This window comes from Canis aureus, chromosome 30 (genome assembly GCF_053574225.1).
Source record: "Canis aureus isolate CA01 chromosome 30, VMU_Caureus_v.1.0, whole genome shotgun sequence".
Taxonomy (NCBI): Eukaryota; Metazoa; Chordata; class Mammalia; order Carnivora; family Canidae; genus Canis; species Canis aureus.
In genome coordinates this window covers 30,013,249-30,027,028 of record NC_135640.1, presented here as the reverse complement: position 1 = coordinate 30,027,028, position 13,780 = coordinate 30,013,249, and positions in this window count along the sequence as shown.

The window sequence follows — 13,780 nt, the reverse complement described above, 5'->3', positions numbered from 1 at the left end:
TCATTCATAATTACTCTACTTCTTATGCCCTTACTACATTATATGATGTCAGCTCCTTGCTCTGAATTTAGCTCACTAAATATACTTTGCACTTCAACTTTGCATTATAATTCTTTTGTGAAAAATGCTGGGAACTTAGAAAAGACAAAGACTTTTGCTTTTAAAGAGCTAGTTGACATGTATTAGAGGAGACAAACTTCCTCCCATTATCTTGTGTGAAGGGTGGGTGTAAGAGGGATACCAAGGGAGCTTCAGGAAGAGGTAACTGCATAAGCATGACACATCACTTGGAAGAATATTGTGTGAGGTTCAAGGAGGAAAACAGCAAGCTCTTTTTATTAAACTCCGAAATCTGGGCAGCAAATAGATAAGAGATTACATAATAATTAAAAATGAGCTAGTTGCAATCCTACAGGTCTAGAAATAGACAGTAGCAGCACTGATGTTTGAGAAAGCCTGAGCCTCATGTCTGGAATGACGAGATATCATTGATAAAAAACAAAACAAAGCAAAACAAACAGGGATCCCTGTGTGGCGCAGTGGTTTGGCGCCTACCTTTGGCCCAGGGCGCGATCCTGGAAACCCCGGATCGAATCCCACGTCAGGCTCCCGGTGCATGGAGCCTGCTTCTCCCTCTGCCTATGTCTCTGCCTCTCTCTCTCTCTCTCTCTCTATGTGACTATCATAAATAAATAAAATTAAAAAAAAAAAAAAAAAGCAAAACAAACAAAAAAACAACCTTCACATTTGATATGCAGGACTAGATCTTTGGGCTCATGTTATTCTTGGGAAGCAAAATTAGTGTGCTTATTTATGTGACTAGGGACTCATTCAGTTGCAATTAACAATCTAATAAAATGCTAACACACACAGGGTAGAGTTCAGGGATGCAGACTATAACTTGAGAGGCACTGTACTCTGAATTAAGGAAACATGAGGTGTTTCTTAAGTTCAAAATACTTAAATACTTTACGCAGCTATTCAACAGGAAATCATACATCTCATCATATCTTACCTACCACTGCCCCAGGAGCTCCCCTTATTGCCTCCTTAGGGGTTTTCTGATTTCCTAGTGTTCTGCTATGTTTGTTCTCATCCCATTGATTTGCTTTACTGCAACAACTCATTTTTAAGGAGACATTCACCATCAGAGTTGTGCAAGGGACTGCCTCCCTTTTTTTTTTTTTTTTTAAGACTTTATTTATTTATGAGAGACACAGAGAGAGGCAGAGACACAAGCAGAGGGAGAAGCAGGCTCCTCGCAGGGAGCCTGATGCTGGACTCCATCCCAAACCCCGGGATCACGCTTTGGGCCAAAGACAGATGCTCAACTGCTGGGCCACCCAGGCGTCCCAAGGCAAGGAACTGCCTTCTTAAATTATGTACCCCAGGCCTTTCCTCATTCACCCCAGCCCCCGTCCTGGAGTGCATTTACCTCTACCCTCTAATTACCATGTACGTTGACTGTCACATGCACGCCAGCCAAGCACCATTGCTTTCTGCAGGCTCCACCACATTTGTGACATGGAGTCTTGGGTCTGGGGACATAATAGTTGCCACTTCTCAGTTACAGACCTTGCCTTTACCACCCAATCTACCTGCTTTTGAAATTGTTTATATATTTTGCCAACCAGTCTGTAGATATAAATTACTTCTCAAACTGCTGCATGGTCATATGTCTCATGCATAGACTACACCAACTTCTGGTGATGTTGAAACCTCTCTACACAGTCACAATTGTCAAATAATGAATATTTCCTTATTGGACTGTGGACTTTTCCTGGATAAAATGTACCTGTTCTAAGGTGCCCCTTGTAATTGGACAAGCAACCATCTACCTAGAGAAAAATAAGTTTTTCCCATCACTCCTTTTTTTTCCCCATCACTCTTTCCCTTTGATTCATCCATTAAGAAATTATTAAATTTTAGCAATGTTACATTTGAACACTTATCCCTTGCAATGAAGTGGATCCTTATAAGCAAGTAGAAAATAATGAAGAAAAATTAGATTGTGGATATTTAACTTACTGGAACCAACATTGTGCACTCTATTATTTTTCATTAGTGTGTGTGGTCTGGTATATCTTTTGGGTGCTCTAGGTTTTAAAGACATATTGATTTTTTGTTAAAAAAAACACTAAATTTCCAACTTAGGAGAATGTTGCTTTATGTAGGTAGACTAAGCTTTTGAAATCTTCTAAGTTTCTTTTGCTTTTATGGACAGAGAAATAAAGCAAATAAAAAATATGTTGGAACTTAGCTTCTACTGCTGGTTCTATGATTAACCAGACCTTGATCTTGTATCCATCATCACTTCTCCGGGTATTACCTTGCATATATGTAAAATGAGATGGTCCTTGATAATTTGTGATCTCTAGTTTCTTTCAGCATTACAGACCTATTCATATTATATGATAATAATATTCTGTGGGGGTGGGCTGTTAATGTTCCCACTACAGTTTAGATTCTTTTATGTGGCCCACAAAAAAGAGGAACAGAAAGCTAATGTGTAAAGTGGGATGCAATATTAAACAATAGCATTAAGAAATAACTTCAAACAGTAACATCATGATTCACATGTAAATAAAAACCAAAAATGAATGAAATATCTTCCTGAACCCATTAATAAATGAGGGAACCATTGCAAAGTTGCAAGTGGCTTGAAGGAGAATTCAAGGGACATGCTGATGTAAGCTGTTAGAAATGCTGAAATGAATTTACAAAGATCAGTGTAGAGTGGCCACTCTATAGAGTGGAGATTCATGGCACTGGACAGAAATCATTTTCATTTCTATGGACAAGAATAATTTGCATTATTATCAATTTTCTACTACAAAACACATCGAAAGCGATAAAAAGTGTAGATACTCTGAAAGGTGAGCCACGCAGGCCACATAGGAACTCATTCTCAGGTCCCCTAATTCAAAGTCTTTCAAGACTTCTGACAACAGTATGTGAAATCAGAATTGTTAATTGTAAGACATACTAAAACATACAATAATGTTAACAACATTTTTCTTTAATATAGAAAATAAGAAGAGGAAGTTATATACACGAATATGTGGAAGGATCCATTCTTTCAACTTATGCTTTGTGCCTACTTGTGACTTGAGGAAAAAAAATCACATCCCTATGTAATAATTTACCTTTTAAGTAAAAATTTTATTTATTTATTTATTTATTTATTTATTTATTTATTTATTTATTTATTTACTTATTTATTTATTAGAGAGCACAAGTGGGGAAAGGGGCAGAGGGAGAAGTAGACTCCTTGCTGAACAGGGAGCCCAACAGGATATAGTGTCCCACCCGAGGACTCTGGTATCATGAATCCTGTGATCAGGACTTAAGCTGATGCTTAACCCACTTAGCCACTGAGGTAGCCTAGGGGTAGGATATTTTGACTTGACCTTTCTTCCTGCCCTGCCCCACCACTCACTTCACCTCAGTTGTTATCACTGTTTGATATCATTGCTTGGGAAAAACAAGCTTTACTCCTTTAAAACCTCAGATTAAATTAAATTAAACAACATTTTGTAAACTTTAATAGCCACAACAGAGAGTCCATATTTCAGGTTCACAACTCTTTTAATTTTTTTTTTTTTAAAGATTTATTTATTTATTAATGAGAGACACAGAATGAGAGAGAAGCAGAGACATGGACAGAGGGAGAAGCAGGCTCTTCGCAAGGAAAACTGATGAGGGACTTGATTCTGGATCCTGGGATCACGACCTGAACTGAAGGCCGGCGCCCAACTGCTGAGCCACCCAGGGGTCCCTAAATTTTTCTAACATGAAATAGCCGTTGATGAAATAGTTCTCCATCTTGATTGCAACAATGGTTACATGAGTCTATACATGGGATAAAATCACATACAAATGTACATACACACAATGTGTGCATCTTTAAACTGACAAAAATGACAGTTTTGAGCTAATGTCAATTTCCTGGTTTTGACATGGTAGTACAGTTAATTAAGACACCACTATTGAAAGATACAGATGCAATGAAACGCCGGGACACCTGCACCCCGATGTTTCTAGCAGCAATGGCCACAATAGCCAAACTGTGGAAGGAGCCTCGGTGTCCATCAAAAGATGAATGGATAAAGAAGCTGTGGTTTCTGTATACAATGGAATATTCCTCAGCCGTTAGAAATGACAAATACCCACCATTTGCGTCGAGGTGGATGGGACTGGAGGGTATTATGCTGAGTGAAATAAGTCAATCGGAGAAGGACAAACATTATATGGTCTCATTCATTTGGGGAATATAAATAATAGTGAAAGGGAATAGAGGGGAAGGGAGAAGAAATGGGTAGGAAATATCAGAAAGGGAGACAGAACATGGAAGACTCTTAACTCTGGGAAACGAACTAGGGGTGGTGGAAGGGGAAAAGGGCGGGGGGTGGGGATGACTGGGTGGCGGGCACTGAGGGAGGCACTTGACGAGGTGAGCACTGGGTGTTATTCTGTATGTTGGCAAATTGAACACCAATAAACAATAAATTTATTATTTAAAAAAAAGAAAAAAAAAGAAAGAAAGAGGCACCTGGGTAGCTCAGTAGATTAAGCATCTGCCTTTGGCTCAGATCATGACCCCAGGGCTCTGGGGTTAAATGCCACATTGGATTCCCTGCTCAGTGGGGAACCTGCTTCTCCCTCTCTATCTCTGTGTGCTCTCTCTCTGTTTCTCAAATAAATAATAAATAAATAAAATCTTTTAAAAAAGTTGTCACATCAGAGGAAACTAACTTTCAAGGGATTCTATGTGTAATTTTTGTGACTTACTACAAGTCTATAATTATTTGCAAAAAAAAAAAAACACAGCTAAATGAAAATTAACCATATGTTGACACTATAATTAGACTATCCATTGGTAAGATGTGATACAAGGTTTATACCAGGTATTTCTGGAAGATTCACAGGGACACGTTAATGTCTGTGGCTAAAAGAGACAAGATGCAGTCATCATTGACATATGGAAGTTCTTAATCCATTAAGAGTAGATAATATGGGTTGTAAATGAAGTCAAAGGATTAGAGATTTTTCTTTTCCTCTATGTTTCTTCTTTTTTTCTATGTTTACCAGGTGTCTATTTCAGAATTTGTAAGGTTTCCCAACAATCCTCATTTTATTTCTTGACGGAGTCAGTAAAATTCCTCTACTCCAAATGACTGAAGCCCCATTTCCCAATGCATATCTCTTGGAACACTGATTTTAAGGGACACATAATAGATTAGATACAATTTTACATTTATGCGATGAATATTGGACTACTCAATCAGATTTGCTTTCTTCCCCTTTCAGTTTTAAAATATGCTTAAGTATATTATGAATTTCCAAAGGAAAGATTACAGTCCCCCCTCCCCGCTCTCCATGGTGGAATTGATAGTGACACTCCATAAGCTTTCCTGAATTCTTTAGGCCAGATAATATTATAATTTTTAGTCAAAATCAGCTTTAGTCAAAATTTATACTCCAGACAATGAGGTATTGTCCTTATTTCAGGGAATTTTTGCAAATGGATAAAATCTAAATTTGTTTTTGATATACACTCTCTTTGGTACTTTACCAACAAAATAATCCCAGTCATGTAATTGAAAGGGAAGCTGTTATCACACTCATAATCATAAAAAGACTGAATAGTGGCTGATTCTATGTTTTTAACAGCTTACTCTTCCTCCCGGGCAAACAACCACAGAGGTTAATGTTTGACTATAAAATTGATTCCAGAGGACTTCACTTTCTGTGTCCTATGGATACTGCAAGGTGAAGAGGTGTCATTGATTGCTCATATTCTCTAACTTATAAACCAAATTTGAAAAATGCTTTAGCTTCAACAATTTTAGGGTGATTTCTCATGGTCTATTATCATGCTAGGTAAAGCAGGAAAAACAAACAGTCAAACCACATTTAGCACATCCTCAGGAGCGGCAAACTTCATTCTGGGAGAATGATGTAGAAATGGTCTCCTAATCGATTGTCAACACATGGAGCAGAATGCTTTGTACAGTAAGCCTGCATTTACTGAAGTCAGGAGATGGAATCCTATTCGTTTTTTCATTTTCACATTCTTGACGGGAAATGAATATGGTTGGGAATTTTTAAATGACTTACTTTTTACTTTCCTACTCCACACCTTTTGTACAGGGTTTAGCACTTTGCCTGGGATTGTCTCCTATCACCTCCACTTTAATTCTATCTTCTGGGGTTTTAGGTGCCAAAAAGCTTAATAATAAGATTTTATCTCAACTGCATCATGCATAGGTCTTTCGCATTTGTAGCTTCATATTGTGGCTTAACAAATATAGAAGGTAAGGGTGGGTAATGAAATATCTGGAGACAGGCCCAGTCTTACTTTTTTGGCTTTATAAAGTTTTTGTTAAAAAAATGTTTAACACATGACTTCACATACCACCACACTCTTTTTTATATGAAAAGTGGAAATAATATTAGTTAATTCACAGGACTAAGATGAAGAATGTATAGATGAGAATTACATAATAATATAGAGTAGGAGGTTAAATTTTTAATTTATTGAAGGTACTGTGCTTCAGATACCTTGTTCTGAGCACATTCCCTTTGCTATATGATGTGATTATCAGATGCATGGCATCTGATTAATTTGTGAATCAGATTACATATTAATTGTCTTTTAGCAAGTGGGAGGAGCATAGAATAGACTTTGGTCTGCATTACTGAGATTCCAAAATGTATGAAAAAGACATCACTATTTCAAGCAGAAACAAAAGAATGGTTGCTTTTTCCAACATGGAGAAATATCAATTTTGTGTCCCAGAGTTTACTTGTGACTAATTTAATATATTTCCTTGCTTAAATCTTCACTCTTTGCTGTGTTAGGTCAGAGTAAAAATGAGTAAAAATTTCAGGCAAAAACGTGCAAACCTTTAAAAGAGTCCTTATTGCTGAGATACCACTTTGGATAAATCCCTATACATCAATGCAGTATGTGATGAGAGACACTGAAAAGTTAGAAAAACATGACTATTGAAATAAAGAACCACCTGGCACCCATTAGCCCACCAGATCCTATTCTTGGGGATAATATTTGCAGTCATTACTCTATTAGTGATTCTGTGGGGAATGCCAAACAAAAAATTACTAATAGTCTTGAAATTCAAAATGAATGAGCTACATAAGTTATTATCTTTGCCTGTTGAACTTTGAAGTTTCACAAATGAGTAGAGAATGAAGGCACATCATCGCCTTGAAGCTGCTGAAACCATATAAACCAGCTGATACTGTCTTGAGCGCGCCTGCCTGTTTATAGGCATTTGATCCCTGAGTGGTGAGACATGTTTGTAAGTCATGAATTGATTATTACCAGAAACTCCCTCTTCCCCAAATGCAATTAGAACTAGGATAGCTCCTTCCAGGGGTAGGTACAGATTTGGTACAGAGGAGTCAGGGCTCTCTTATCTGTTAATCAACTGACATCCCAATTGTGCCCTGCTCCAGCCAACATTAAACAGTCTAAGCATGTGACTCCTGAGGGAACAACATGCATGTTTGAATCCACTAGTCTAACACTTATTGGCTATTTGTCTTGTATCTATTGTAGGATCTCTCAAAAATTCAAATTCCTTTAATGTAAAAAAGAGATAATGATAGTATTTATATCACAAGTTTATGATCAGGAAGGGATGATAAGATATCCAAAGCAACTAAAGGAGTTCCTTGGATATAGAAAGCACTCTATAAATGTTAACTATTATTTAGACTTTGTATAGAACTTATGTCCCCCAAGTTTAATAAATACATGTGAGTCCCTTGACCTAACTTGTTGCATGAGCCATAAACATCATATAATTTTAATTTTTTTAAGATATTTATTTATTTATTTATGAAAGAGAGAGCTACAGAGAGAGAGAGAGAGAGAAAGAGAGAGACATCAAGCCAGGCAGGTGAAGGGGCAGAGGGAGAGGGAGAAGAAGATTCCCCTCTAGGATCCTAGGATCATGACCGAAGGAAGAACTTAAGTGACTGAGCCACCCAGGAGCCCCCATCACATCCTTTATATAGTCTAAAACCAAATATTTATTCTCTCAATTCATAAACATTTCAGATATCCACTGAAGTACACAATAGTGTACTCTATTCCCTCCCAAACATCAGAAATATATAAATATATAAATAAACATAATCTAATCCAATACTATATATATACATATATTAATCCTGTATATATATGTGTGTGTGTATATATAATATATATTATATTATATATTATTATGTATTATATATTATATATTATATTATATATATTATATAATATATAATCCTGCTTGCAACCTAGTTCAGAATGTCCTTATAATGCTTTTCTATTCATCTTAAAAATACATACTTCTTTTATACTTCTGGGCAGTCTTACCTCTTTGCCTTTGACTCTGATCTTCACTGGAGCTTGTCTGGTCTTTAAGCTACCACATTCCTCTATCAAGGTCAATCAGGGATCTTTAGACGTAATACCCACCTCTCACATAACATGAAAATGTGATATCTATAACATCGCTTTGGAAATTTTTATTTGTTCAGCAATTTTCAGTGTGCTTGAGGAAAATAATTTGGTATTTGCTTTACTGCTTATGAATACAGCCCCTAAGGGGCCATTAAAAATTTACACGCTATAAATTTGATGGTAGATTACTTTTTAAAAATCTTTGGGCTGAAATTTCCATTTTCTTAGTTAATATAATTTAAGTCCACTTATATGAGACATTCCATATTCATCCAGCTGGTAAAGAGAGCCAAGCAGAATTATTTTTCCATAAAACTCATTTGATTCTCATGGAGTATCATGATCATGGAATGATCTTTGTCTTTTATGAAAGATTTCTGTCGCACACATTAGTTGTTACTGAACAGAAGTACATGCTTTATAATATGGCAAGCCACATTAGGAGTGACTGAGAAAAGAATCACAACAAAATATAATACCATAAGCTGAGAGGAAAGAAGACAGCTATATCTCAGCATCCTGTAAATGAGCCTCCGAGTCCAATGAAACCAGGAATGATGACCAACTGCTTTGAGTATACAACCATCATCTGAAATCCAAGGCAAAACTATAAGCTAGCTTTTACCTACAAAATACAAGTAAGCATAGGCATAATATTGTTAATCTATTTGTTTGAAATTAGGCAATACTCTGAGGCTTTTATGCAAATGGTAGTGTAAGAAGGATATTGAAATTGGCTGTCAAGAATGTCTCACCAACAGAGTGAGCACATAAGCTGTCTGAGCCAGCAGAGAATATTCAGACACTCTTTAACATTGATAACAAATGAATTAGGTATAATGATAATATGTTTCAACTGCTGAGTTGGAAATTTCTCTTCCTTTTCTCTTACAGAATTCATCTACCCCATCTTATCTTGTGGCCCTTTATACCCCAGCTACTATGTCTACCTACTGATCTCTGTTCTCCCAGTCTCCACCTAAATAGGTCTCTCTATAGTGACCTGAGAGAGAGTTGCTAGAAGCCCACTGGCAGCCAGGAGCCAACCTTCTTCCAGAGACTATCAATTCAATGGCTTCCAATATTTAAATTACAGATCTTATGATTCTGAAAACCTGAATTACTATCCCAGCTTCTACTGTGAAAACTACTTCTCTACAACTTAATACAGACCAGCCTGTAGGACTGGCTTTTATAAATTAGCTTCATGGCTCTTCAAACTCCTATGGGAAAGGCCACTTATATTTGTTTACTACAACGCCTCACTTCAGAAATTGACTGGCCATCAACTACTTAGTTTCTCTGAGAGATACATGTTCTATCATCATTTTACAATCAAAGAATAGTCCAAAAAAAAAAAAAAACAGTCAAATTGGGAAACTATCTTATGTCAGATGATAAGAAAATCTATAAAAGAAATTATACGGTTATTTCATATTCTTGTTCTACAATGTGACAGGTATGTCTCTGTTTACTAAACTAAACTTTTATGGATTTTGAACATATTCATGTTTTTCTTGTACTTTTTAAGACTTACTGGCTTACTGGGGTTGCACTTTTTTATATTACAAATTACTATATGGATAGCTTTGGATTCTGATATATATATATATTATATAAATCAATAAGGACAGCCTATTTGTAAGGAAGCTTCACTTGCAGTGAACAGAGAATAATACATAATACTTGTGGCATCACTATGTTGTAGTTGTGAAATTAATGTAACACTGTGTGTGGAGTATACTAATGAGTAAAGAAAGGGTTAAGGTATGGGCAGGGAGAGATAGGATGCCCCTGACTCCCTGGACTAGGCCCGCACAGGGGACTACATGACCAGGCTCACAGAAATTCAAATGTGGAGAAATGCTGAAGCATTCAAAACCAGAACTAAGAGATCAAACCAGACTGCCTGGCCATAAATGTTAGAGAGTATTCTTTGTTTTGTTTTGTTTTTTGTTTTGTTTTGGTTTTTGGCAGCTACATTGTAATCACAGAAAATGACCAGTCCTCAAAGAAGTAAGCCATTAAGGATATTATCAATACTTCCTGCTCAAACCAAGATGGAACAAGAATTTCAAGGCCACAAGCTTCCTGGTCAGTTCTGAAAAAAGACTGCCACTAAAAGTGCTCAGTGGTAACCCCTTTAGGACCCCTCTCACTCTAAAGAGCTTTTTTCTTCCCCTTCTGTTCTCACTCATTTTCACTCAATAAACTTTCACTTCACCCTGTTGTGTCTGAGAGATTCATTCTTTGGTTCCATGAGACAAGAACCCAGTGACCCTGTAACACTAAAAAAATAAATAAATAAAAACAAACAAACAAACAAAATCCTCCAAAGAACAGTGACACTTGAGCAAAGACTTGGAGGATCTGAGGACATTAGTACTATATACTAACTGTTTCCCTTTGTCTTTGACATCTAAGAAGATTAGAACTGAATATGAGGCACAAGCCTGGTACTCCAGAGGCCCCTGTGGTCTGAAAATGTGTGGTCTTTTGTTCCTTGGAGAGACAGGGCAGGACAGTGGTTAAGGGCATGAGTTTCAAATTCCAACAGGATTCAAGTATTGGTTCTACAGTTCTTTAGCCACATGACTTTGGGCATTGTATTTAATCTGGGCCTCTAAATGATGATAATAATAACACTTACCTCGCAGGGCTCTTTTGGGAATTAAATGAAATAGTGTACATAGATTCCTTTGCATTCAGGAAGAACTCAATAAAAATAATCTATATATTAAAAATTGGACAAGATGTTTCGGTTTAACCAGTGTTTATTCAGTATCCTCTATGTGCCCACTGTTGAAATTGTGGCCATTTCCAAAGAGAAAGAAGAAAGAAAGAAAGAAAGAAAGAAAGAAAGAAAGAAAGAAAGAAAGGAAGGAAGGAAGGAAGGAAGGAAGGAAGGAAGGAAGGAAGAAAGAAAGAAAGAAAGAAAGAAAGAAAAAGAAAGAAAGAAAAAGGAAAGGAGGGGAGAGGAGAGGAGAGGAGAGGAGAGGAGAGGAGAGGAGAGGAGAGGAGAGGAGAGGAAGGAAAGAAAAAAGAAAGAAAGAAAAGAAAGAAAAGAAAAGAAAAGAAAAGAAAAGAAAAGAAAAGAAAAAAGAAAAGAAAAGAAAAAAGAAAAGAAAAGAAAAAAAGAAAAAAAGAAAAGAAAAGAAAAGAAAAGAAAAGAAAAGAAAAGAAAAGAAAAGAAAAGAAAAGAAAAGAAATAAAAAGAAAGAAATGTATGGAGTCTCCCATGGAGAGATGCTTAAAATCCAGGGGCAGCAGCTACCTAATTTGACTGCTTTCCAACATTTGATGCTTTTTTGACTACTTCCCTCTATTTGTAACATAACTTCAAATTGATTTTGTTTGTTAAACTCCAGATTGCTTTTACTTCTCTGGCTATTCCCTCTAGGTCTTTCATGGGCTTCTCTTTGCAAATTCCTTAAACATAAGATTTCTCAGGATGCCATCATAGGCCCCTGATTATCTCATTCTACCTGTTCTTGGGCTTTAATCACATTTAAGGGAGGGAGCCAAGCACAGTGGTTAAGAATATAGGCTATTGAATCATATTGCCATGTTCTGAACCCTGGGGCCCACTCTTTCTCCTAGGGGATCCTCTGATCCATTCTTTACATTGCAGCCAAAGTCATCTTACAGGAGGCAAGTTTGATCTAGTTGCACTCATATTTATAACCTATGAATGGTTTCTCACTGCTACAGATTCATATTCCCTTGTCTAAGCCAATGAGGACAAATGAGTTTTGGAATCCAGAGTTTTTCTGATTTTAGAAAAATAATAGAATGGATAAGCTGTATATTATATAATGCCTCAGGCAGTATCTGGGACAACATGTCATAATCAAATATATTAATTTATTTCTAAGGCACAACATAAGCTATCCACATTAAGAAGAAAAAATTAATATACATAGTTTCCATTAGTTTGAGCCATGTGATTCCATCTGAAGAGAATATATCATGTTGTCTTTCACTTCCAAATTAATCCCAAAGAATTTTTGATTTTCAAAGATTTGGGGACCTTTGAAGAATGTCTAAACCCCCACTGTGGCTTCCAGAGCCACTTGAAATCTGGCTCCTCTCTCCAGCTTCATCTTCCAACTCCTCTCTTCTAACATTCTTTGATGAAGCTGAGTGTCTTGAAACAAGACCCCTTTGCCTGACTAACTCTTCTGCCTTCAATCCTTTAACTGAGCTGAAGAAATATACTATCTTTTGAAGATAAAATTAAGGCATAAAGGTATTGAGTGTGAGATAATTAGTGGTCAGATCATAGAATAACTTTCATAAAATACTTAGAAAATTGAATTTAAATTTACAAAGGTTAACCTAGACTTTTAAGAAGAGCATTCAGAGAAATACATAGAACACCAAGTTGAGAGAGGCAAGACCAAAGGCATGGGGGCACTGAGGACCATGTCCAAGAGCAAAAGCAGAATAACTGAGATGCAGCAAGATATGAAAATAAAGTGTTCTAATATGTCTCAGAGATTAAAAAAAATAGGAAAATCTGCTCATCTGAGATTGGAGAAAGGAAGTGAGGAAAAGGTAGGTCATAGATATCTCCTGGGCATCCCATTTTCAGTGTGGCATAGATGGTGTAGTATAACTAAGGTGGGTGCAAAGGATTAGAAGAAAGTCTGGGCCAGAAGACTGTTTACAAAGGCAGTTGAAGCTTCTGCTGGGTTTGCTGTTTTTGTGAAATACCCAGGGTGAAGCAAGGAAAAGTTTGGAAGTCTAACGACAAAATAAGATAGATATTTAGGTAGTGATAAAACCACCAATTCCCTAATTTATCCATTAAGGAGGTATTTAATGAAGAACAACTATATAACTTAGATTGTTTGTGAGCTGAAGATTCAGCATTGAACAAAAAAGAAAGATTAGAATTATCGACTACCCGCCTTCCCACTCCCCCGAGATTACAGCAGAGATGCGCCATTCAAAGAGTGAGTGATTTACCAGGGTAAATCAATGGTGTTACAAAACCTATGATTTAGTTAAGCTGACATTTTTAATCATGCAAGACTTCTTAATGTTCTTAATGAAGGAAGCGATGCATTGATTTACCTGTTGGTATACATTATTTATCTCATGGCAAATAGTAATGATCTCCATGGACTAGTTGTTTTCAGTAGCACTGCCCTAGTCAGATAAGACAGTTTAAAAAAATAAATATGTTATAAGGGTGATAGAATTAAGTATAAGGATGATATAGATATCATAAACGGAAGCCTAATTTATCCTGGGATATGGTGGTTATAAAGTGAAGAAAGACTTAATTATCTT